We start from the raw sequence: 25,352 nt of genomic DNA, 5'->3' as shown, positions 1-25,352 counted from the left end.
CCCCACCTGGGCTTAAACCAACACTAAAAAGTTTTATTTGTTTGACTGTTGTCCTTCCAGGCAGATGAAAGTGGCAATTCAACTCTCTCTTTCTTATCAAACCCTGCATGTGTCGGAGCATTTGAAGATGGCGTGTGTGGGAGCTCCAGCTCTCTGGTGACTTCTCTCGATTTAATTAGTCTGACCTTCTGTGATAATCCCCCTCGGATGTCCCTGGCTCCCCCCTCTACTTCTGTATCATATTCAGGCTTCTGCCATCATCAGCAAAAGACCAACTGCTCAGCTCAGCCTGTAGCATAATTCACAGCTTGGCTCTCAAAAATGAACTTTTGCTCTGATGGAGCTGCTCTTAGCATTAAAATTGGCCTGAGAGAGCTAGGAAAGTTTATCTTGGAGCCAACATGGGGTCCATCCCTCCAAGTCAAATATTTCTCTTTAAAACTAGAATGAGCTTTAGTGTGGCACTACCAGTGGCTTCCTGAAATATTGGTATATCTTTAAACATTAACGTTTAGTTACAGTGCTGAAGGCTTTCTGGAGAGTTTTTAAGTCTTTCCTAGCCGTCCTCGGGATAACATGGGCTTTCATACATGCTTTCCTTTCATTTCAGGGCCTGGGGGAATGCATTGAAATAGCTCAATATGGGACTAATCAAACAGCTATTCATTTTCAGCCCATCCTTATAGGATTTCCCAAATGAAGTACAGAGGCCACTTTAGAACAATCCAGAAAGTCAAAGTGGTACCCCTGGAGCTTCTGGTCTTGAGAAGGCTGAAACTCCTGGGAGTTTAATGCTCTCCTTTCAAACCTCTAACCCAGGCAGTGAGCTAGAAAATTATTATTTTCTCCATTTCCTATTTTGGAATAAAAATGTAGCAGTATATGAAGGAATAACTTCTTTCTCAGCAGTATTAGATGGAATGGGGCAATTTGTAGCATGAGCTTATTCAGCATTGGCTGATTCATACCCTGGGCCAGGAAACATTCTATCCCCTGGATATACAGGGATGAACAAAGCATGGCTACTGCCAATAAAAAATCCACCAAGTAGAAGAGAGGAACATACCAACGGAGAAGTACAATTGAGGCACATTAACAGTATATCTGGAACTCAGAGTGGGGAGTAGCTAGCTCTGCTGGAAAGAACTGGAGATGTTGCATAGAGGATGGGCTACTTGAGCTGGGTATTGTAGGGTCCATAGCACTGTAGCTCTGCTGACTCAGACAGAAGAATGTGCCTCCAATGCAGGAGACCTGAGTTCCATCCCTGGGTCAAGAAGATCTCCTGGAGAAGGGAAAGGCTACTCACTCCAATATTCTTGCCCGGAGAATTCCATGACAGGCTGCAGTCCATGGGATTGCAAAGAGTTGGACACAACTCAGTGACTAACACACAGAACTTCTTCAGCTGCTTCAGATTGGAAGGGGCATCTGGACCATGTTGTGGCACCTAGGAGAGTGAGCGTGAGTTTGGGGTGGCTTGAACACAGAGAACACAGGAGTGGGACACTGGGTGCTGAGGCTGAAAGAGTCCTTGGGACCAGGCTATGCAAGTTTGTTTTCACTCAGTTCTGGGGAAATTGGATATATCCTGTTTCATATATACTGTTGGCACAGTGACTGTGATAAGATTTGAAGCAGAATAAAGGTATACTCAGATTAGAATTTTAAAAAGATAATAGAGGGTGGCAGAGGAGGAGTGGAAAGCAGTTATGATGATGGGAACCCTGTGATGACGGGTTCAGAGAAGAATTGATGAGGGCCTCAAGAATTCAGTGGCAGCAGAGAGAGATGAGAGGGAGTTGTCTGTAGCTGCCAGTTAAAATCAGCATGCAGTGGCTCAGAGGGTGACACTGGTGACAGCAGCCATCAAACACCATGGCTGCCGAGGAGCCTGTGAGTCATCAGAGAGGGACGTGGGAAACCTTGGTGTTGCAATGATTCACCCTGATGTGGGGGAGATATTTCAGGGTCACAGGACCACTAAGACTGTGTGGCAGAAGACTTCCTGCTCTTGAACATCCATGTGCCCACCCATATCTCCCAGTTCCCTTGCAGTTGGGTTGAGCCATGTGACTAGTTCTGGCCCATGGGCTATAAGCAGAAGTGATCTATGCTTGTTCTGGTTGATCAGTAGCTAAGCTGTGTCTAACTCTTTGAGACCCCATGCACTGCAGCACCCCAGGGTCCTCTGACCTCTACTATCTCCCAGAGTTTGCTCAAATTCATGTCCATTGAGTCGGTGAGGCTATCTAACCATCCTATCCTTTCACCTCCTTCTCCTTTTACCTTCAGTCTTTCCAAGCATCAGGGTCTTTTCCAGTGAGTGGGCTCTTCCCTTGCTGGTTTTAGGTTGAAACAGTTAAGAGCTGGCTGTTCCCTTATCACAGTGTCCTGAAAGCCATGTCTTCCAGATGTGCAGCTATAAAATGCAAACCTTCTGGATCCATGAGTCACTGCTTAAAAGGAAACTGCCTTGCGGTGTTGCCAGATCCACAGTGAACTTTGCCTGAGTGAAAAATGGAGTTTTATTGCTTAAGCCATAGAGATTTTAGGGCTCTTTGTTACTGTAGAATAACCTAGCCTATCCTGACAAAGATGCTTTCCTTCTCTCTAAGGCTGTTGAGGCCTTGGGAGCTGGGATGAGGTCAGTATCTATGACTGCAGGCTATTTTAGCTCCTTTACCACAAGCTGATGCATCAGAAAAATATTTGGAAGAAACCACATGGCAGAGGTGTGCTTATCTGCCTCAAAACACTTTGGCTCCTGTTGGCTGAAGAATCGGACAGTTTTCTCAAGCAGGCAGCCCCTTGGGAGGAAAAAAAAAGATTATATGGTGAAATGCCAGAATCCTTCACGATGCCGAGAGATTGACAGCAATTCTTAGTACTCCTGGAGTATGTGTCATCCTGAGAAAGCATAAATGTATTACAAGCCTCGAGGGGCAGGATGAAAGCTTCTCCATCATCAATAGTATATGCCTCTTGTCAGGCCTGAGGCAGAGGAGGAGGCCCTGGTGGGAAGGGGATTTGTCATTATGTGCTGGAGGAGGAATGGCTAAAGAACCTGGGGATGTTGGGCTGGAGAAAGAGAGTTTGGTGGAAGTTACAATATTAAATCTTTGGAAATTCAAGGGCTGTTATGTGAAAGAGAGAGCAGATTTGATCCTGGTAGCCCTTCAGGGCAGAGTTAGACCAATGGATGGATACTGCATGCAGATAGATTCCAGCTCAATAGGATAAACATGCTACAGCTGTTGGAAGGTGGATTATTAGGACTGCCTCAGTGGGTGGTGAGTTCTCCACCATTGAAAGTGCTTAATCATAGGCTGAAAAGACACCAGCCTGGCAGAGAGATTGCTGTGGTGAAAGGGAGAAGTTAACTAGGAGACAGTCCCCAGGCTGTGTGATCTTGGGCAAGTTAAGTGACCTTTCTGAACTGATTTCTTTAATTATGAAAAATAAGAAGTCCTACTTCTTAGGATTATGGCAGGTATATGAGGTGAAGTGTATTTACAGGCTGCTTTTGAAAAATATCTTGATAATAACATCTCCATCAACCATCACAATAATGGGACCTCACATTTATTGGACACTTATTCTGTGCTAGGTACCATGCTTAGCACATGACATCTCATTTGACACTTATAAGTACTATTTTTATCCCATTTTACACATGAGAAAACAGAGAAATGGAGTGACTTGACCATATTCACACAGCTAGAAAGTAGCAAAGTTGGGACTTCAGTCCAGGTCTGTCTGGCTTTGGAGTCTAAACTCTTTAATTATTAAACTTGTTATAACTCTTCAAGATCAAAATAGAAGATGCATATGTGGTTTCTACTACCAAAGACCAAGATCTTATTTGAAAAGTCTCATTATTGAATGGACAACTAATGGACAACTGGTCTTGATAAAACTAAATTTTCTTCTAATACTATCATTGTATGCATACTATTCAGTTGTGTTATGGCTGATGTTTTATAATGATATGTTACAGTTATCTACTGCTACATGATAAACTACCTGAAAACTTAGTGACTTAAAAGACAAGGATTATTTTATTATGATCTCTCATATTGCTGGAGGATGGCTGGGCTCAGCTAGGTGGTTCTTGCTCAGGGTCTTCCCTGTGGATTCAGCTGGGGCTGGAGTCATCTCAAAGGCACCCTCATGACATGTGTGTGTCCTGGAACACCCACATGTGACTTCTGCATGTGGCCTGGGCTTCCCCACAGCATGGGGACTCAGTTTCAAGAGTAACTTATTGGGACTTACTTGGTGGTCCAGTGGTTAAAACTTTGGTTTTCGATGTAGGAGGTGGGGGTTTGATCCCTGCTCAAGGAGCTAAGATCCTATATACTTTTTGGCCAAAAAATCAAAACATAAGTCAGAGGCAGTATTGTAACAAATTTAATAAAGACTTTAAAAGTGGTCCACATAAAAAAATATTTAAAAAAATAAGCATGTTAAGACAGCCATATGTCTTTTGACCTAGCCTTGGAAGTCGTAATACATTGTTTATTCCATAGTCACAAGTCCTCCCAGATTCAAGAGGAGAAACCACAGACCCCCACGTCTCAGTGAGAGGAGCACTGAAGTCCTACTGTAAGAAGTGTGTGTGAGATAAACATTATTATCAAGGCAATTTTTAGATAAAACAATTTTCCACAGGCTGATAGGAGACATTAATTCAAAAGCATCCTCTTGAGAGAGTAGTAAATAAAGAGCTTAGAAAGAAAGAACTGAGAATTTCTACTTTGTTTCCATTTTAAAGAAAACTATCTCAGTTGGTATTTTCTCTAACTCAGATATTAGTCAACCCCTCATATAATTTTTATCAGCTTAATCTTTGGCCTTTAACCAAGCCAGTGGTGGATATCTACCCTTCATGGAGTAAACTGTTACGTATTTGTATATAGAAATGATCATCCATAGCTTATAACTTCAACATTTATACTTATATCTTTTCCTACTGGGAAGATTTTACTTGAAATTATTTTATGAGTGTTTGTTGACTAATTAAAAAAAAATATTTATTTGGCTGCATCAGTTCTTAGTCACAGACATGGGATCTTCAATCTTTGTTGTGGCATGTGGGATCTTTAATTGTAGCATGTAGGATCTACTTCCCTGACCAGGGTTTGAACCCAGGCCCCTGCTTTGGGAGCATGGCGTCTTAGCCGCTGGACCAACCAGGGAAGTCCCTGTTGACTGATTTCTTTTTTTTTTTTTTAAGTGCCCTTATTTTGATATTGAAGAATGGGAGGAAGGATGTGATGATACCAGTCATGATAATATTTGGTGGAAAGGAGAAATGTAAAGAAAAAGACTTAGAGACTGTGGCAAGTTCACATGCTATTTGGAAAATCAGCAGTGTCTCCTCTGAATGGTGTACAAGCAGCAAAAGAACCCTGGATTCTCTCTGAAGTGTATTCTGAGGAAAATGTGTTTAGGGGCCAAAGATTTAGCATCACCTTTGGTTCATGCTCTTGATGGAAAGAATTCCTGTCACGGGAACCAAGATGAGGACTTGGGGAATCATGTTGTCTGCAGTTGAAGTTTGATGACTGGGCTTTTAAGTCTCTGCCAGGCTATGTGCGGCAGAGAGAAAGAAAGAAATAAAAACATAACTGCAGGTGTGAGATGTTACCTGGGCCCTTCAGGTTGTTCTCTGTGGCTTCCCAAGGCGCCGTCTTGCGCTAGTTTCTGACACTGCGCATGCTCCTTCTTCTGGGGCTGTACTCACCCAACCATCTTTGAGCTCCTAATGGCTTCTCCTTGTTGTCTGCCAAATCCCTTAGAATACATGTGGGCGAGTGCCTCATAAGCACTTTGATCTGCAAACCAGTACTTTTCAGAGTTTATGTCAGTGAATGGGGTACTGAGGAAGACTTGATGAACTCTGTGTCATGGACTGGAGTGGGACTAGTTATTTACAGAGGAACAACCAAGGCAGATAAAAGGGCAGGTGGGAGAAGTGATTGCAGGCAACATGGAATGTCCCTCTGTCCACCTAAAGAGTGACTATGTCTTACAGTATATGAAAAAAAGGTGAAAGTCTTAGTCACTCAGTCTAATCTGACTCTTTGTGATCCCATGGACTGTAGCCTGCCAGGCTCCCCTGTCTGTGGAATTCCCCAGGCAAGAATACTGGAGCAGGTAGTCATTCACTTTTCCGGGGGCTCTTCCTCACCCAGGGATCGAACCTGGGTCTCCTGCGTTGCAGGCAGATTCTTTACCATCTAACCCTATGCACATATATAAAGCAGATGGAACTCTTGTAAGCCAGGATGGCTGTGAGTCTCTCAGTTGCCCAGCAGTGAGACCTAAATAGAGGCAGAGAGAAAAGGAGCCTGATTGAAATGAATACTTTAAAAGAATAATTATTTTAGGACTCCTCTGGTGGTCCAGTGGTTAAGAATTTGCTTGCCAATGCAAGAGACACAGGTTCGGTCTCTGGTCGGGGAAGATCCCATATGACATGGAGCAACTAAGCCTGTGCACAACTACTGAGCCCATAGACTGCAACTACTGAGCTTGTGCTCCAGAGCCTGTGCTCTGCACCAAGGGAAACCACAGAAATGAGAGTGGTTCACCACAACTAGAGAGTAGTTCCATGTTTGCTGCAACAAGAGAAAGCCCTGTGGGCAGTGACGAAGACCCAGAACAGCAAAAAAATAAATAAATAAAAAGCATATATATATATATAATTATTATTATTTTAGGTTTTAGACTAGAGAAATTTGAATTTATAAAACATACATCATATATACTATATATATGATATCAGTCATATGTATGTCTTATATATGTTGATATATACAACTTGAAGATACACATATACCTACACACAGAAATAATAAATGCAGGGGTTTTTTGGTTTGTTTCTTTGGGCGGAGAGGGTGTTATTTGCATTATCTTACGTAGAAATTTTTTTGCCTGACCAGAGAATCCCCAGAGGTTGACCAGCCCTCCTCCCTCCCTCTCTAACTCCCTTCTCCCCTTCCTCTCTCTCTCCCTTACTTTTTAATCTTATTATGGAAAATTTCAAGCAAACACAAAATTAGAGATAGTGGTATAATGATCCTTGATAAAGAGTTCCTTTAAATGCCTCTTCTTTGGAACATTTACAATATGGTTCAATTTACAAAAAAGAATTGCCTGGGAAGTTTAGAAAGGTTCATCTTTGTTTAAAGTGAAGAGTAAATATATTTTATGAAATTATTCTCAGGAGATATGTACACATGATAAAACTGTAGAGATCATGTCCTGACCTAGTATAAATCAGTAAATCCAGAAGAATTGCAGTATCAGAAAGGCTCTTTCTCCACTGGTATGTTCTTTTAAAATTCAGCCTCATGAGAATCTAAGTCTGAAAAGAAACACTGAAAATATTTGTTTAAGCCAATGCTTCTGGCCAGTTTGTTATAATGCATGACATATGATGCAACTGGCCAATTATTCCAGTGAAATATTCAAGCTGATAGTTTTTGTTTCCCAGCAAATTGACCAGTGGTTTGACAGAATCAACCTTTTAAAAGATGATTTAGGCAGCATTTTTACTGCAATGCTATATGACTCAATAGGAGGAAGGAAAACATATTTGAAGCTGGAAGAGGCTCCAAATATGGGCTTTTGTGGTCATCCAGGGGGCAAGATGGATTGAGCAGGAGAACCTGGCCTTTGGGTCACCACTGTTGGGTCCCAAAGGTAGAACTGAATTCCTATAGTTGACAGACCATAGCCAAGAGGTGGGCTTCCCTGGTGGCTCAAATGGTAAAAAATCCACTTGCAAAGTGGGAGACTTGGGTTCGATCCCTGGGTTGGGAAGATCCCCTGGAGGAGGGCATGGCAACCCACTCCAGTATTCTTGCCTGGAGAATCCCTATGGACTGAGGAGCCTGGCGGCCTACTGTCCGGGGTGTCGCAAACAGCTGGACATGACTGAGCGACTGAGCATAGCACAGCCAAGAGGTGGACTTGACTCATGTTGAGAAGTTGAGTGTTAAAGAAGGCTGGTTTCTGAGGGGCACCTGGGAGGTGAGGAAGGGAAGGGGCCAAGGAGAAGCATCTCAAAAACTAGAATGGTTCAGGATGGAGTCTGTGATCGAGGTGAAGGTGTCAGAAATCTGTTCTCAGGGGGGCTTGTCCCTGTGGCAGGCTAGAACCTCTGCAAATGCTGAGCCATGATGAAACAGTGGCCCTTGTCACCTGCACAGAACCATCTTGGGTGCACAGAGTGACTCTCACACTGCTGTGCATTATAGATCCTTGGGGAGCTTTTTACAAATTTCCATACCTTCCAAATAAGTTGTACTTCAAATGAGGAGCTTTGTAGATGAGACCTAGGCATGAGCATTTCTAAAAGTATCCCAAGTGACTCCAAGGTGCAGCCAGGTGAGAAGCAGTGGCCTGGAGTAGGAGACAAAGCACAAGGCCTGAGGGGCCTGTCTGCCACTCACACTTACAGGTTACGTGGTCTTGGAGATGTCACCTAACTTCTCTGAGCTTCAGCTGTTCAGCCTGAACTTGAAGGGGTTGGACTAATGATCTCACTGATAGTTTAAAAAAAACAACTCCATGATTCTCTGAGGGCTGGAGTCTGTATCCCCTCCCCTTCAATGTGGACTTTGTGACTTTCTGCCCAGTAGAATATGGTGGAATTGAAATGGTGCCAGTTTCAGGGTCTTGGTCTTAAAAAGCAGACAGCTCTACTTTCTCTCCTAGCCATCACGCTGATAGGAGGCCCAGGCCGCATGGAAAGGCTGCATGTAGGTGCTGAGAGACCCTTCTGAGGTCCCAGAGGATCTCAAGCATCACCTGTCAGATGTGAAGATGTCTTCAGATAATATTGATCCCCAGCTGTTGATCATTCTTGGCTTCAGATCTCTTTAGCTGATGCCCTAGAGAGACTTTGTGGATGGAGACACGCTGTCCATGCCCCCCCCCCGCCCCCGCCCCACCCCCTGCAATTTCCTCTGCAAATTCCTGACTCACATAATAAAATGTATGTTTTACTTTGTGAAGTTTGGGGTGTTTGTTATACAATAATGATAGCTAGAGCAATTAGCATTACCATTTAGGCAATATTGGAGATTGATAGTACAGTAAAATGTTTAAGGGGATGGATTCTGGAGGCAGACTGTCTGGGTTCAAATCCTGGCTCTCCCTTTCTCACACTATGTAAATTAGGGTAAATTACTTACCTTTTCTCTGTCTCTGTTTTCTCATCTGAAATGAAATACTAATAATACCTACCTCATTGTGTTGTCATGACCTTTAAATAACTCAATACGTTTAAAGAGTGAGTCCCAGAGTGTAATACAAGTATTACAAATACTTGTAAATGCAAGTATCTACAAAGATTATAATGATGATGGTGATAAAGGGCATGGCTACATGTTATCTGCAGTTTGTAAAGTTCTGGAACGGTCAGGGTAGGTTGCATAAACTGGGCGTGACCTGCCTTTGCCCAGCACACTTCTCGTGCTTCTCGGTACACCCGGGGATACACATTGTTCTTAGCTATTCAGCAGGTGTTCAAAGGCACCTTGGAATTGTGTGTCATGTCTCTGGACCTGTCACTGTCACATTGCTCAGAAATTGGATTCTGCAGAGTGGAAACATGTGGCTTGTTGGCAAGGCAACTGGTTCAGAGCAGGGACATTTCCAGGCTGAGAGAGCTCGCCTTTGTCAATTGGGTTACAGCCCTCATAAAAACCTGTTTGTTTGTGTCCTTTTCTGGATGCTCAGAGGTGTCAGGCCACCTTGAGCGGTGAGGGGAAGATGCCATCTTCGCCTGGGTAGCTCCAGCTGCACCTCTTTGTACTTCCTGGCTGCTAAACCAAACCCTGGACTGCCCAAGTGTGCAGAGTGCCTGGGCCGGTGATGGGGCATAAGACCTCCAGTGGGGAGGGCTTGCAGCTCTAAGCACGTCTGCCTTTTCTATTTTTGCTTCCAGTTAGATGGCGAGTTTGTGGCTCCTGTGCTCCTGCATACCGTGTCATCAATTTCCATTTGAAAACCAGAAGGGTAGCCTTCTAAAATATCGAGTTTTGGAGGTGACAAATAGAAATTTATGGCATGGGGGTTAACTGCTGAACTAGGATCTGTCAGTAATGCCATTATGAGTGAAATGAAAGGATATGAAAGTTGAAAAAAATTTAGGTGCTCAGGGTGGCATGGTGAGACTTGGTAGCTGATGACAAATCCTTGGTTTAAATGATGGCTCTGGGATTTTTCTGATGGTCCAGTGGTTAAGACTCTGTGCTTCTAATGCAGGGGTCGCAGGTTTGATCTCTGGTCGGGGAACTAAGATCCCATACGCTGAGGGGGCGACCCCACCCCCAAAATACTGGCTCTGCCATTCATGGCCCATGTGATCTTGAGCCTCCCCTGATAATGTTAGAAAGGGAATGTTGATGGCATCGTATCAGAGCACTTTGAAGGAAAAGCTTGATAGATATGTGACTATACAGACTGGATTGGGGTATCTTCATAAAGGATTCCTCTGCTTGGTTGTCACGATCACAGAATGTTCTTTCCTTATTCATTCACTCACTCATTCATTTATTCAACAAATATTTATCAAGCACCTCCTATATGCCAGGCACTGTACCTGTTGCTGGGGATATAATTAATGAACAAAACAATAAGATTCCTGTATTTCTGAGTTTAACTCTAGTGGTTAGAAACACAGACAAATAATAAAATGTATCTTAGACCATGATAAAAGCTATGTAGATAAAAAAGCGGGTGAGGGAGGGACTCATGAAGTGGGGAAGCATTTTGGTTTTAAATCCCACGTCGGCAATGGCCCCTTTGGGAGGGTGACATTTGTGTAAAGATTTGGAAGAGGCAAGGAAGTGAGCCACAAAGTTACCTGCGGGAAAAGCTTTCTAGGCAAAGCAGACAGGATGCGGAAATGCCCCCAGAGGGCATCTGGTGTGTTTGAGAAACAGCTAAGAGGCCAGTGAGGCTGGAGTGGGGTGAGTGGGAGAGAAATGCTAAGGAGGGCACGCTGGTTTCAGAACCAGACCGTAGGGCCTCATAGGTCATTCCAAGAACTTCGGCTTTTTCTCTGAAAAAGATGGGAAGCCCATGGAGCCTATGTATGTAGCTGAGGAGGGATATGATTCTACTTGAATGTGAAAGTGAAAGTTACTCATCTGTGTCTGACTCTTTGCTACCCCATGATCTATACAGTTCATGGAATTCTCCAGGCCAGAATACTGGAGTGGGTAGCCTATCCCTTCTCCAGCGGATCTTCCTGACCCAGGAGTTGAACTGGGGTCTCCTGCATTGCAGGCAGATTCTTTACCAACTGAGCTATCAGGGAACTACTTACTTAGTTTTTAAAAATGTAATTAAAAGTTTTTAAGACAGCTTTGTTGAGGTAAAAGCAACAAACAGTAAACTGTACATATTTAAAATGTGCAGTTTGAGAATTAAAAAAAATTGAATTATGATGAAATAGACATAACATAAAATTTACCATCTTAACCATTTTTATTTATTTGTGTTTACCATTTTTAAGTGTACAGGTCATTAATATTAAGACCATTCGCATTTTTTTTTAAATAAATTTATTTATTTTAGTTGGGGGCTAATTACTTTACAATATTGTAATAGTTTTTGCCATACATTGACATGAATCAGCCATGGGTTTACATGTGTTCCCCATCCTGAACCCCCCACCCACCTCCCTCCCCATCCCATCCCTCTGGGTCATCCCATTGCCCCGGCCCTGAGCCTTTGTCTCATGCATCGAACATGGAATGGTGTTCTGTTTCACATATGATAATATACATGTTTCAGTGCTATTCTCCCAGAACGTCCCACCCTCACCTTCTCCCTCAGAGTCCATAAGACTGTTCTATGCATCTGTGTCTCTTATTCTGTCTCACATATAGGGTTATCGTTACCATCTTTCAAATTCCATATATATGCATTAGTATACTATATCGGTGTTTTTCTTTCTGGCTTACTTCGCTCTGTATAATGGGCTCCAGTTTCATCCATCTCAATAGAACCGATTCAAATGTATTTTTTTTTAATGGCTGAGTAATATTCCATTGTGTATATGTACCACAGCTTCCTTATCCATTCATCTGCTGATGGACATCTAGGTTGCTTCCATGTCCTGGCTATTGTAAACAGTGCTGCGATGAACATTGGGGTACATGCGTCTCTTTCAATTCTGGTTTCCTCGGTGTGTATGCCCAGCAGTGGGATTGCTGGGTCATATGGCAGTTCTATTCCCAGTTTTTTAAGGAATCTCCACACTGTTCTTCATAGTGGCTGTACTAGTTTGCATTCCCACCAACAGTGTAAGAGGGTTCCCTTTTCTCCACACCCTACCATTCGCATTGTTGTGTGGCCAGTATCGCCATGCAAAACGAAAACTTTATACCCATTAAGCAAAAACTCTGCATTCTCCTCTCCTCTCCAGCTCCTGGCAACCAGCATTCTACTTTCTGACGACTCTAGGTATCTCATAGCAGTGGAATAATGCAGTATTTTGTCTTTTTGTGATGGGCTTATTTCACTTAGCAAGATTCATTCATGTTGTATTACTCTTCTGAAGAGAAGTGTTAATTTTGATGAAAACCAATTTATTAGTTCTTTTATGGGCTTGTTCTTTACGGTGTCATTCAACTTTGATTTTAAGAGGATTCCTCTGGCTGCTGTGTTGAGAAGAAAGTGAATGGTAGACGAAGGTGGAAGTGGGGAGACCAGTTAAGAGGCTGTAACAAGAAGACCAACAAAAGATGATGATGGTTTGAACTGGGCAGGGGTGATGAGAAGAGGAGGGATTTGGGCATGTCTTTTTAAAAATTTAATTAATTTATTTTTGGCTGCATCGGGTCTTTGCCGCTGCACATTGGCTTTCTCTAGTTGCAGTGCAGACGTCTCTTATTGTGGTGGCTTCCCTTGTTGCTGAGCATGGGCTCTAGAATGCAGGCTCAGTGGTTGTGGCTCTCGGGCTTAGTTGCTCCGTGCCATGTGAGATCTTCCCAGATGAGGGATCGAACCTACGTCTCCTGCATTGGTAGGTGGATTCTCTACCACCAAGCCACCAGGGAAGCCTGGGTAATGTCTATAAGACATTAGAGCCCATGGAGTCTTCTGACGGATTGGATGTGAGATATGAACGAGTGGATTTAGCGAGGCTCCAGCTGAGGACTTGGGAGGTTGGTATTGCTGTTAACCTGAGACAGGAAGGGTGTGGGCAGAGCAGGTGAGGGCGAAGACTTGGAGCTTGGTGTCTGACATATTAAATTTGAGATCCCAAGTAGGGGAGTGTTTGGACCTGAGTCTGAGCTCAGTGTGATTCAGTCTCTGGTCGTGCTGGGTTCTGTGTCATCCCCTGACATTTCTCTTCTGAATTCATATCCTTTGCTGAACTTGTCACTTCCTTTATTGGAGCTCAAATACCAACTGCATAAGTTCTGACTCATGTAGGCAGTTGCTCATGCTTCAAGCTCGAGACCTCAGCCTGGATCGACTTCATTTCTATGCCTCATCTATACCGATTCCCTCTTGGCCTTCACAAGCCTGTCACAGTGCAGGCACCGAGACTGGAGTTACTTTCTAACTATGCCTTTGTAGTGGAGATTTTTCAGGCCTTGCTGACTTTTGGGAGGGAAAGCCAAGGAATCCTCTAGCTTCTCCCCTTGTTACTCTGAAGCCTGTCTCTCCCATGGTTTGAGTTGTTCCCAGTTTGTAGGTTTAAAAACCTGGGGAGCTAACACCTGCCAAGTCTTTGCTGAACACGGATGGTAGATTCTAGTCACATGACCAAAGGGAGAAGTAACCATGCTTTCCTTGCTTCTGCAGATGAACTTCTTCACTGCAGAGCGTCTCACTTGGAATGTTGCTGTTCATTGGGAGCAGACTTGGATCTATTTATCAACTACCTGGAGATTTGCTTGAGAAGCTTGAGTGTCAGTTTTAAGATGGAGGGAAAAAGAACTCCTTTAAGGAAGACTGAGCAACAAGCACTAGTGTATTATTGCTGTGCTGTGCTTTGTTGCTCAGTTGTGTCTGACTCTTTGCAATGCCATGGACTGTAGCCCGCCAGGCTCCTCTGTTCATGTGATTCTCCAGGCAAGAATACTGGAGTGGGTTGCTATTTCCTTCTCCAGGGGATGTTTCCATCCCAGGGGTCGAACCCAGGTCTCCCACATTGCAGATGGATTCTTTGCCATCTGAATCATCAAGGAAGCCCAAGAATACCAGAGTGGGTAGCCTATCCCTTCTCCAGGAGAACTTCCCCACACAGGAATCAGACCAGGATCTCCTGCATTGCAGGCGGATTCTTTTACCAGCTGAGCTACCGGGGGAAAGCCCAGTATATTATTGAGGCCAATAAATGCCTCCTCAGTTCCTTGGGCAAGTGAAACAGCGCCATCCACTGGCCAGTTCCCCACAACACAAGATGTCGCCAGGGGGCACATATGCTGAGTTTATTATTTCAAAATATCCCAGAGGCAGTGATCCCAGATTTAATACGAGGCTCCTCCGAGAAGCCAATTCCTTTTAGGAGAATTTTGCATATTCTAATTTTGTTTCTCCCCAGATTTCTACTTACTGTACTAAAGCCAAATTAATTCCAAAAAGGGAGAGGGTTCTTTTGCTCTTGCCGTACTCATGCAGCATACATTTTCATTATTCCTTCCTCTTTCTGGTCCTCATCGACTTGCAGACATGTTTATATTGCTGAAGGTGTATTGAATTGATACAACTTTGTATGATCATTATTCTTAAAATTTACTGAGTGCTGCTGTGTACCATACCCTGTGCTAAGAGCTGACAGCCACTTAAAAGTTTCATTGGATTCTCATAACCACTATTTAGGTATTCTGATTAGTCTTGTTTTCTAGATGAGGAAACTGAGGCTCAGAGCAGATATTCACAACTACCTACTTTACCATCGAGAAAGTCTGGAATTTGGTAGCAGGTGTTTGAGAGCCACAAAATTTGTGAGATTTTTGTGCAAATCACTTAATGCTTCTGAGTCTTGGATAGTGATTCCTTGCTACATCCTGGGATCGTAGAGAACTGAAAGGAGTTGTGTATGTGAAGGTGCTTGATAAACTGTAGGCTTTATTATAGTTTTAAACAATAATTTGTATCCCTTCATTAATAATCTTCCTGTTGGATTTAAATGGCCTTTTATTCGTTTGTTTGTTTTGGTTGCCAGGTGTAACATGGCAGTGAGTATCTCATATAGTTTGTTTTTTGGTCACGTGGCACATGGATTTTAGTCCCCTGACCAGGGGTGGAACCCATGTCCCCTGCCTTGGAAGCATGGAGTCTTAACCACTGGACTCCTAGGGAAGTCCCTCATATAGTTTTAATTTTTATTCTTTAAAAGTTCCTTAGGATAAAGGGGTATTATGGAATTTTAAGATGGTTCATGATATGTATTGCCAAGAGGTGATATCAGTTTATATGAATACCCACAGTGTGTGTGGGGACTGCTTTACCACAGTGTTGTAATACTGGAAAGTTTCTGAAGTTCCTCTGAGGATATGAGTGTAAGACACAGTGTTTGAGAGGGCATTTCTTTGATTACAAGCAAAGTGGGATGTTGTCCCACATGCTTGTTTACTAGCAGTATCTCTGTTTTTATGAATTGTCTTATCCACTTCTCTGCTAGTTTATTGGGGACTTCATGTTTTGGTATCAATATGTATAAGCAAGCATATTGATAATAATAAGCACAGCATAGGCATAAATCCTTTGTTATATTTGCTGCAAAGATTTTCTCTAGATGATATTTGCCCTTTGATTTTAGTTATACTTATTCTGTCCAATGATTGTTTATTTCTATAATGTACAAAGTGACCATCTTTCATAATTTCTTTCAACATAACTTATAAAGTGATCATATCCTGTGCTCTCTTCAGCAGGACATCTACTAAAATGGGAACGACATAGAGAAGAGTAGAGTGGCCCCTGTGCAAGGATAAATTCATAAAGTATTTTATATTTTTTTGTGGCAAAGATTTAGACACGACTTAGAGACTGTACAACAACAACAAATAGCATAAGAATTATATCTCAGTGAAACTGTTACCAAAAAACCCCACCAAAAACAAAAAACCCAACATATTTTTCCCTCTAAAGCATTATGGTAAAACAAGTTTCATAGAGAGAATTTTGTTTAAGCTCTTCATATCCATATTTACGTGTGATGTGTGATTGTGTGCTCAGTCTAACTCTGCAACCCCATGGACCGTAGCCCTGCTAGGCTCCTTTGTCCATAGGATTTCCCAGGCAAGAATACTGAAGTGGGTTGCCATTTACTTCTCCAGGGGATCTTCTTGAACCAGGGATTGAACCCATGTCTCTTGCATTGGCAGACAGATTTTTTACCACTGAGCCACTAGGGAAGACCGTCAATTGTGATATGTGCTTATAATTTTCTTTCTGTGTGTTTTGTTATTATCAGAGTTTAGGAAGAAGATCATGCTTGCTTAATGGACATTAACGTAGTCTTACCACTTTTTGCATTCTGGATGTTGTACATATCGAAACCATGTATTTCTTAAAAGGATGCAAATTGTTCTGGTGGAAACATTGGGACAAGCTGCATTTTTTGGTTGTTATCAAATAATTTCTTCAATTTCTTCCTTGCTTATTATTCTGTTCTGATTTATATTTCTTGAGTTATTTTTAGTAATCTATATCTTTCTAGAAATTATTCATTTTATGGAAGATTTCAGCTTATTTGCCTACAAATGTGCATAACACTCTCTTTGGGTTTAGAGAGAAAAATCTATTTTCTGTATTTTGTCCTGTCTCCTTTCTCATTTCTAATTAAAAATGTTCCCCTTAATTATATTTGTCAGAGGTTTGTTTATTTTAGTAGTCTTATCAAAAAACCAACATTTGAACTAAATGATTTATCATTCTACAGCTTTATGTTTTACAATGTATTTATTTCAGCTTTTATCTTCATCTATTGCCTCTTTTGAAATTACTTTCCCCTGTAATTTTTAAATTGAAGGCTTTGTTAATATCAATTTGAATAATCCCAGCCTGAATAGGATTCTGAAGCCCGAAATGAGTTATAGGGAGAGAAAATGATGTATTATCAGTACGTGTTTATCAATCAGGGATCCGCAAGAAGCAAAGAGCCTGCACCAGTGGTTTCAATAGAGGGATTCCATTCAGGAACTAGTTAGGAGGTGCTGAAAGCTCTGAAAAGCCAAGTGGGCTGGTGAGATGACACAGAGATGAGCAACAGCAGCAAGCTGCTCCTCCCCACCCACACACAGCTGGAGGGACCAAAGAAATAGGAGGGAACGTTCCCAGATCTGAGGGAGCCAGAAGCACAGGTCTGCTGAAGAGCCACAGAGGGCAGAGCTGGGGTCCGGGGTGGAGAAGGAAAGGAAGAGGACAATCCGAAGTTTACTGTCCTCCTCTTCCCAGTCTCCTCCTGGGTGCCTCTCTTTGCCAGAAATTAACAAGAAGCTAGTTGGCAAAGGAGCCTGAGAAATGTAATTTGCCTGGGTCAGGCTGAACAGGGAAGGGTGGCCGATGGACCCAGGAATGGACAGTGACCCACACAGACACTTTCTCTCCAGTTCAGGTGAGGTCAGCACCAGGGTCGTGTCATATCTTTGCAAGGTCCCGTGAATCTCAGCTTCTATACCCCTTCCTCATTCTCCCTGTCTCTCCTCTTGCTTTTGATCACTGAGCCCATATTAAAAAGTTAAGGCAACTTCTGTCCTGGCTCTTTCCCAAGTCAGGTCTCTCTCCTTTGGCCACCTTACTACCTACAGCCTTGATTCTAACCTGGACATGTGTACAGGGGTACCCACCCAGCTCTTTATCTCCGTTTGTGATTTTGTTGCTCAACTCTGGACCTGGGCTTCTAGCTGCCTATTGGAGGAGGAAATGGCAACCCACTACAGTATTCTTGCCTGGAGAATTCCAGGGATAGAGGATCCTGGTGGGCTACAGTCCCTGGGGAAATAGAGTTGGACACGACTGCACGACTAACACACACACACTCAGACACACACTGTGGGCATTATGGATGCCTCCTAATCCTTGTAAATGGGTTTTATTATGTTCTCCTCCCCCCAGATCTCTTCTGTCCCCTGCATTCCTCTCTCAGTTGATAGGACCTCCTCCATCCCAGCATCAGAGCTGGCCAGCTGCGAGTAACCCCTTAAGCCTTCCTTCTTTCTCCCATCCCAAACAGGCCTTCACACATCTGCTAAATTCTGTGCCCTGAGATTTCTGTCTCTTTCCTCTTATCTCATTGCACCTGCACCATCTCTGGCTTCATTATTTCTCCTCTGGCTTCTTCCAGTTGTTGTTCCTTTCTCTATTCTCCTCCTGCTCCAGGCCATTCTTCATATTAATGTGAAAATGATGGTTTTGGAAGTACAAACTGGCTGCATTACTCAAGCTGTAAACTCCCGAAGGGCCTCCAGGTGTATAAGATTGGCCCCAGGTGTCTTTGCTCTGGGATTGGCTCCTGCCTCCTCAGCCCACCCCATCTTTTCCCATTTTTCATCACTTCTGTCTGGACTATTCTGTTTGCCTTGAATCGTACTCAGTTTCAGATTCCAGCTTTGGGGAGCCTTTCCTGTTACCCCCCCCCCAAAAGAGTCAATCACTCCCTCCTCTATGTTTCTCAGCACTTTGCTAATCTCTCTCCTAGAGCTGTTAAATCTATTCAATAAACTGAGTTTTGCAAAAGGAAGGACTGAGTTCTGTTCATCTTTGTCTCCCCAGTTCCTAGAAATTTCCTAGAAATGCTCAACGCACATACATATGTACACACATAAATAAACAAGTAAGTACAATTAAAAAATATTTAACAAACACTTGCATAATGTTTACAACCAGGCATTGTTCTGAACACTGTAACAAGTTAAAACCTTTTAATCCTTATAACCACCAGAAGACTCAGAGGCTGTTATAGGTACCACTTTCCAGATGAAGAAACAGAGGCACAGATGGGGTAAAGCAGCTCGAAGCCACACAGGGAGTGAGCGGCCGAGCTGGGGTGTGGATTCTGGCGGTCTGGCTGCTGACTCTGGCTGTCTCTCCCAGTCTCTACTGCGCCTCAGCAGTGTTAGCTGTATGAAGAGAATGTGCCAAGAGGCTGCTTGACGGGCAGACCAGTCCACTCTACATGGTAGTAGTTGCCAACGGTTCGGTTCTGCATGTGGCTGTTTCTTCATCTTGGTGTGTGTGCATGCTCACTTGCTTCAGTCGTGTCTGACTCTTTGCAACCCTTTGGACTGTAGCCCGCCAGGCTCCTCTGTCCATGGGATTCTGCAGGTAAGAATGCTGGAGTGGTTGCTGTGCCCTCCTCCAGGGGATCTTCCCTAGGTCTCCTGTGTTGTCAGGTGGGTTCTTCACCACTAGCGCCACCTGGGAAGCCCTCTTCATCTTAGCGAATCTCCCAAAGCCACGGACAGTGGGTTCAGTGCAGGGTAACTTCTTTGCAGGCTCACAGGTCTGCTTAAAGTTTTTCTCTCTCTAGCTGGAGAGGCCCTAGGCTAATGATCTAAAGGAGCCCATATCTTTTGAGAGCCAGGTACCTCAGCTAGCCCAGGAGGCCTGAGGATCAGGTTACCATTGGGGTTTTTAATCTTGAATAAATCAGACTATTTCTTAAGATATTTTGGAGACCTTTTAGAAGCTAATACGTGACTGTATTCTCCCCAGGATAGAATAGGTCCTGCCCAAAGAAAAGTTGGTTTAACTAGAGATTTATATGTCAGTTCTAATTCTGAAGCTTGTTTCCACTTCTGTTTGGTTCCTCAATGCACAGGATTTCTCAAGTTCTCCTGATGAAAGGAGCCTAGTACTTTGTGCGTCTTTATTGTGTGTCAAGCACCACCCTCTCTACTGTGAAGATGTGAGAGAAGTATAAGTTGGCATATGGGTGGGTGTCTCCTAGTATATATAGTTGGAGAGAAGAGTTAAGGCACATGCAAGAAGAATTAGGACAAGGCATGATTTTATATATTAGCATACAGTAATTAGTGTGAATTCAAGTGCCAGATTGAGTGATACCAACAATTAGAGAACAGAATGGCTTGTTGTAAGATGCAGATCATATGTTATGAATAGTAAATAAAAATCGAGTTTGAGAAAGTAGATAAATGAAGGCTGGGGTGTGGAGGGGAGGTTTTAGGAGAGAGTGAGTTTTGACCTAAATAAGGCAGGAAGATGATAAATGATAACATGTAATTGAGAGCTTTCGTGGAGGAGGGCACGGCAACCCACTCCAGTATTCTTGCCTGGAGAATCCCATGGACGGAGCCTGGTGGGCCACAGTCTATGGGGTCACAAAGAGTCAGACACAACTGAGCAACTAGCATAACAACACGACAGGTGGTGCTGGTGGTAAAGAACCCATCTGCCAACGCAGGAGACATAAGAAGTGGGTTTGATCCCTGAGTCGAGAAGATCCCCTGGAGGAGGGCATGGCAACTTACAACAGCATTCTCGCTGGAAGAATCCTTTGAACGAGGAGCCTGGAGGGCTGTATAGTCCATAGGGCCACAAAGAGTCAGACATGAATGAAGTGACCTAGCATGTAGTCTTATTTTACGTGAGGGAAACTAGACCTCTGATTTGCTTCAGTTGGTATTATTTGGGTTTTCTGCTGTGCTCAGCCAAACCTATTGCTAACAAACTTATTTATAATCTTCTTCGACTAGAATATAACCTTCATGAGTCCAAGGACTTTACTTGGTCCTTTGCTGTTGGTAACTTTACTGTTACTACTAAATCCTGAGTACCTATGGTATTATCTGGCAAATAGTAGGTGCTCAATAAATATTTATTGAATAATGAATATATGTTAATAGAGAAAGTCAGGTGAGATTTCCTGAGGTGCTATTTGTGGAGTATGGATCAGCCAGGGTAGGCTAGGTTTTGTTGAAGTAATAACACCAGAATATCAGTGGTTTATACAATAGGAACTTATTCCTACTTAATTATAGCCATCTTCAGGTCTCAGCAGGTAGCTGTCCTCTGTGTCCACCATTCTTGGCTGCTTTGACCTTGTAGCATCTTTCCTCAAGTTCACTGTGCTTCAGAGTTCACCTTGGCAAGAGAAGGGATCATGGGAAAACCACGATTCAGTTTTGAAATGCTCCTGCCTGGAAGTGACACATACCATTTTTGCTTATGTTTCATTGACCACAGTTGGTCATATGACTGTGATGTGCTTCAAGGGGGCCAGATGAGGGAGAAATGGAAGTATTGGTAAGCACAGGGAGTGTCTGCCATAGGCTTTACGCAGCCTCTGAAACCACTGGGGAGGGAGCAGGTAGGAGGCCTGAGCACACTCAGGGAAGAAATGATAAGGAAATCCAACCAAGAATGCCAGTCCAAGTGGGGAGAAATGAAGCCATATGCACATTGACGCTTCTTCTTTTTTGAATTGGGGTATAGTTGCTTTTGCCGACAAGGTTCATCTAGTCAAGGCTATGGTTTTTCCAGTGGTCATGTATGGATGTGAGAGTCGGGGCTATAAAGAAAGCTGAGCGTTGAAGAATTGATGCTTTTGAACTGTGGTGTTGGAGAAGACTCTTGAGAGTCCCTTGGACTGCAAGGAGATCCAACCAGTCCATCCTAAAGGAAATCAGTCCTGAGTGTTCATTGGAAGGACTGATGTTGAAGCTGAAACTCCAATACTCTGGCCACCTGATGTGAAGAACTGACTCATTGGAAAAGACCTTGATGCTGGGAAAGATTGAGGGCGGGAGGAGAAGGGGATGACAGAGGATGAGATGGTTGGATGGCATCACTGACTCAATGGACATGAGTTTGAGTAAACTCCGGGAGTTGGTGATGGACAGGGAGGCCTGGTTTGCTGCAGTCCATGGGGTCGCAAAGAGTCGGACACGACTGAGCTACTGAACTGAACTGATAGTTGCTTTATAATATTGTGTCGGTTTCTGTACAACAGAGTGAATCAGCTGTATGTACACATACATCCCGTCCCTCGGGAACCTCCTCCCGCCAGTGCTCTCATCCCACCCCTCTGGGTTCTCAGAGCGCCGCGCTGAGCTCCCTGTGCTGTCCAGCAGGTTCTCACCAGCTCGCTCTTTCACACGTGGTAGCGCGTGTATGTCAGTCCCAGTCTCCCGACCTGTCCTATCCCCCTTTACCCCCGCTCCCCCTTGTCCACACATCCTTTCTTTACAAAAGTGACTCTCGTGTTTATCTTTTTGAAGTTTGAGGATGGCAGCTTCTTGACCACGTGGGCCAGCCTGTTGCTCATCGAAGATAGTTGAGAGCATTCACCTGTGTGTGTTCACTCTGGACCTCCTCTTTGGTGCCTTCAGACTATATTCTGCCCTCCCACTTTGTGCCGCTGACCCGGGCTTGCTCCCTAGGCAACACGTTACAAATCCCAAACTACCATAGCATCTTTGCTCTCATCCAAACTGTGTCCCATCCCTTCAGGATTTTGAATTAAGCCATAAACTAATTCAAGCTAAGATGTGATAGTTTGATAAAATAACTCACCTAACATATTTGCATTTTAATGGAGGCTCTCAGTGCCTTAAAGCAGAAGGGTTGTAATTTCAGGCACCCCGGTAAGCAGGTTGGGAAAATATTTTTCTCCAGAGGAGCCTTTTAGTGCTCCTTAAATCTTATCACACTGCTCTGCAGGCAGAACAGGACTGAGTTTTCTCGGCTGTTTTCTGTCGTGTTCCAAGCCAGATGCCACCTGAGGAGAGGGTGCGGTGATAACAACACAGGCCCTATTTTATTAAGTATATTGGCAAGAGAAAAAAGGAAACCTATTGAGAGGAGATGGACTCTGGTGTGCTGAGAAAAACAAATACAGCATCCCACTACTCTGTCCCCTGATAAAACATCCGTCGCCATTCGGATTACGCTGCTTTTCCATAAAAGACAACTCGTGCTTTTTGTGTGGTTGTGGAAACAGGTAGGTTTCTTCCCCACTGTTTGACATTTTCCATGCTTGTTGCTAAATCTTTGACAAAAGCATTAGCTGGGCTGAAGAATAATAGTGTTGTAAGAAAGCTGATAATGGCCTAGGAAAAAAAAGTATGTATAATACATACCTTGACATTGAATCGCTGAATGCTTTAATAAGTAATGCACACAAACGGAGGCCTTTTGTGTTGACATAAAATGTAAGCTCTGCCTTTCTTCTCATCAAGAAGCATAAAGAACAAGGGAGGAAAATAGATGGAAGAAATTCAAATATTTTCCTTTGGGGACTTTGATGTGCCAATGTACTGTACACCAAGAGGTTCTTTTAATTTGCTCAAGTGTTAGAGAGAATGAGAGTGTAGAGAGAGAGAATATAGTATGTGTCTTGCATTTTTTTTATTTTTTAAAAAATATTTATTTATTTATTTATTTATTTGGCTGCACCGGGTCTTTAGTTGTGGCAATCAAGGTCTTTAGCTGTAGCATGCAAACTCTGAGTTGCGGCATGTGGGATCTAGTTCCCCGGCCAGGGATGAAACCCCTGCATTGGGAACACGGAGTCCCAGCCACTGGACCACCAGGGAAGTCCCTGTCTCTTGCATTTCTTGATACTTCCCAGAAACCAGGTCCAGATGTGACAACTTATACTGAAGTAGCTTTCAGAATCCCAAGGGACTCGAAAGACTAACTAGCAGCAAGCACCACTGAAGTCAAAGGGACCAGTATCCAGGAGCCAGCCTCGGTGCCAGAATGAGTGGATATGATCTGAGATGAAGCATCTTCTAGGCTAGAGCAACTGGCAGGACACGCGGTCACAGAGAGAGCCTTCAGGAAGGGCAGTGAGTGGGAGTAATGAATGTTGTTGAATGTGTAAAACAGGTTCTGATGACTCCTGCAATTTTTTGACTTAGATTTTTTTCTTTTTTTGAAAAAAGAATTCTCATACATTTTCATCGTCAAGACTATCCTGCTATATAGTATCAGATGATAAATGTGAAACCTTCTCATTCTTTTCTCTCATTTTCAAGATTTCTCCTCAAAAACTACAACTGCCTTCACCTTTCCCTCCCACCTTTTGCCCAACCTTAAGCAGTTACTGAAATATCTCTTTCTTGGTAACAGCTATTTCCCTACCCTGTGATGGCATGGAATTCCGACTGCAAATATGCCTAGTTGCCTCCTGTAGATTATTCTTGATTCTGCCTAGAAACTGATTGAGTTAGGACATATGTTGCAAGTACTCAAAACTGAGGCTCACAGTGGCTTGAACAACAAAGATAGTTGTCTCACATCACAAGAGGTCTGCTGTTAGGAGTTCTGTGGTTAGAGTTGCTACTGTTGTTATTAGTCACTAAGTCATGTCTGACTCTTTGGGACACCATGGACTGCAGTGTGCCACATTCCTCTGTCCATGGAATTTCCCAGGCAAGAATACTGGAGTTGGTTGCCATTTCCTTCTCCAGGGGATCTTCCCAACCCAGAGATTCAAACCTGTATCTCCTGCATTGGCAGGAGGATTCTTTACCACTGAGCCACTAGGGAAGCCCATGCTTAGACTGGTGGCTTCCAAATGTCATCAAGGCTGTTTCTGATTTTCCGTTCTGTCATCTCTGGGTATAGACACTGGGGCCTCATCCTTAATGCCTCATGGTCACCATATGGCTGCTGTAGCCCCTTCTTCCTTCAAGGAAGGAAGAAGGGATTTGATCGACAAAAAAGATCATCTTTTTATTGAGGAGCAAAATAATTTTTCTGTGAAGTCCACGAACTCACTGGCTCTCAAATCTCGTTGTGTAGTCTAGATCACATAGCTGTTCCTAGCTGCAAGAAGGGCTGCAAAAATCATACTGATTTTTTTGTATTTGCCTTGACAAGACAAATACTAGGATTGTCCACAACTGACCTAGACTCATCTGATTTGCTGCCTGGAAATGGATAGGTTCTGCTAATGAGAAAAGCGTGAGGGTTGGCAAGCTACTACAGTGTGTATCTATGGGTAGATGGTACTTTTTTTTTTCCTCTTATTTATGGTTAATTGTAGGATAATTACAATATTGTGTTGGTTTCTGCTATACTTCAACATGGATCAGTCATAGGTACACATATGTCCCCTCCTTCTTGAACCTCCCTTCCACCTCCCACCCCACCTAGGTTGTCACAGAGCCCCAGTTTGAGTTTTCTGAGTCAAAAAGCACATTACCAATGATTATCTGTTTTACATATGTCAGTGTATACGTTTCCGTGCTACTCTCTCCGTTCGCCCCACCCTTTCTTTTTTACCTCCACACCAGCCCCTGTGTCCATAAGTCTGTTCTCTATGTCTCCTTTGCTGCCCTGCAAATAGGTTCATCAGTATAGATGGTACATTTTTTCCAGCTCCTGGTTTGTGC

At 43.4% G+C, this 25,352-nt stretch overlaps 1 long non-coding RNA gene and 1 pseudogene across 14 annotated transcripts in view; both read left to right on the top strand.

The window, feature by feature from the left end:
- LOC145532588 (uncharacterized) overlaps positions 1 to 25,352 on the top strand; it is a 623,961-nt gene that overhangs the window by 42,174 nt on the left and 556,435 nt on the right. For 2 of the 14 annotated variants that reach the window (XR_014073397.1, XR_014073400.1), the window contains exon 5: positions 5,240 to 5,311. The exons of the other annotated variants lie outside the window; for them this stretch is intronic. This is a non-coding gene — a long non-coding RNA (uncharacterized LOC145532588). Of the gene's footprint in view, positions 1 to 5,239; positions 5,312 to 25,352 lie in introns of those variants that run through there. 14 annotated transcript variants of the gene reach the window in all.
- LOC145533569 (U6 spliceosomal RNA) lies at positions 15,907 to 16,004 on the top strand (annotated as a pseudogene).

This window comes from Giraffa tippelskirchi, chromosome 13 (genome assembly GCF_054371585.1).
Source record: "Giraffa tippelskirchi isolate mGirTip1 chromosome 13, T2T-mGirTip1v1.2.pri, whole genome shotgun sequence".
Classification (NCBI taxonomy): domain Eukaryota; kingdom Metazoa; phylum Chordata; class Mammalia; order Artiodactyla; family Giraffidae; genus Giraffa; species Giraffa tippelskirchi.
The sequence above is the reverse complement of the archived record's forward strand: the minus strand, read 5'-3'. Positions and strand labels throughout refer to the sequence as shown.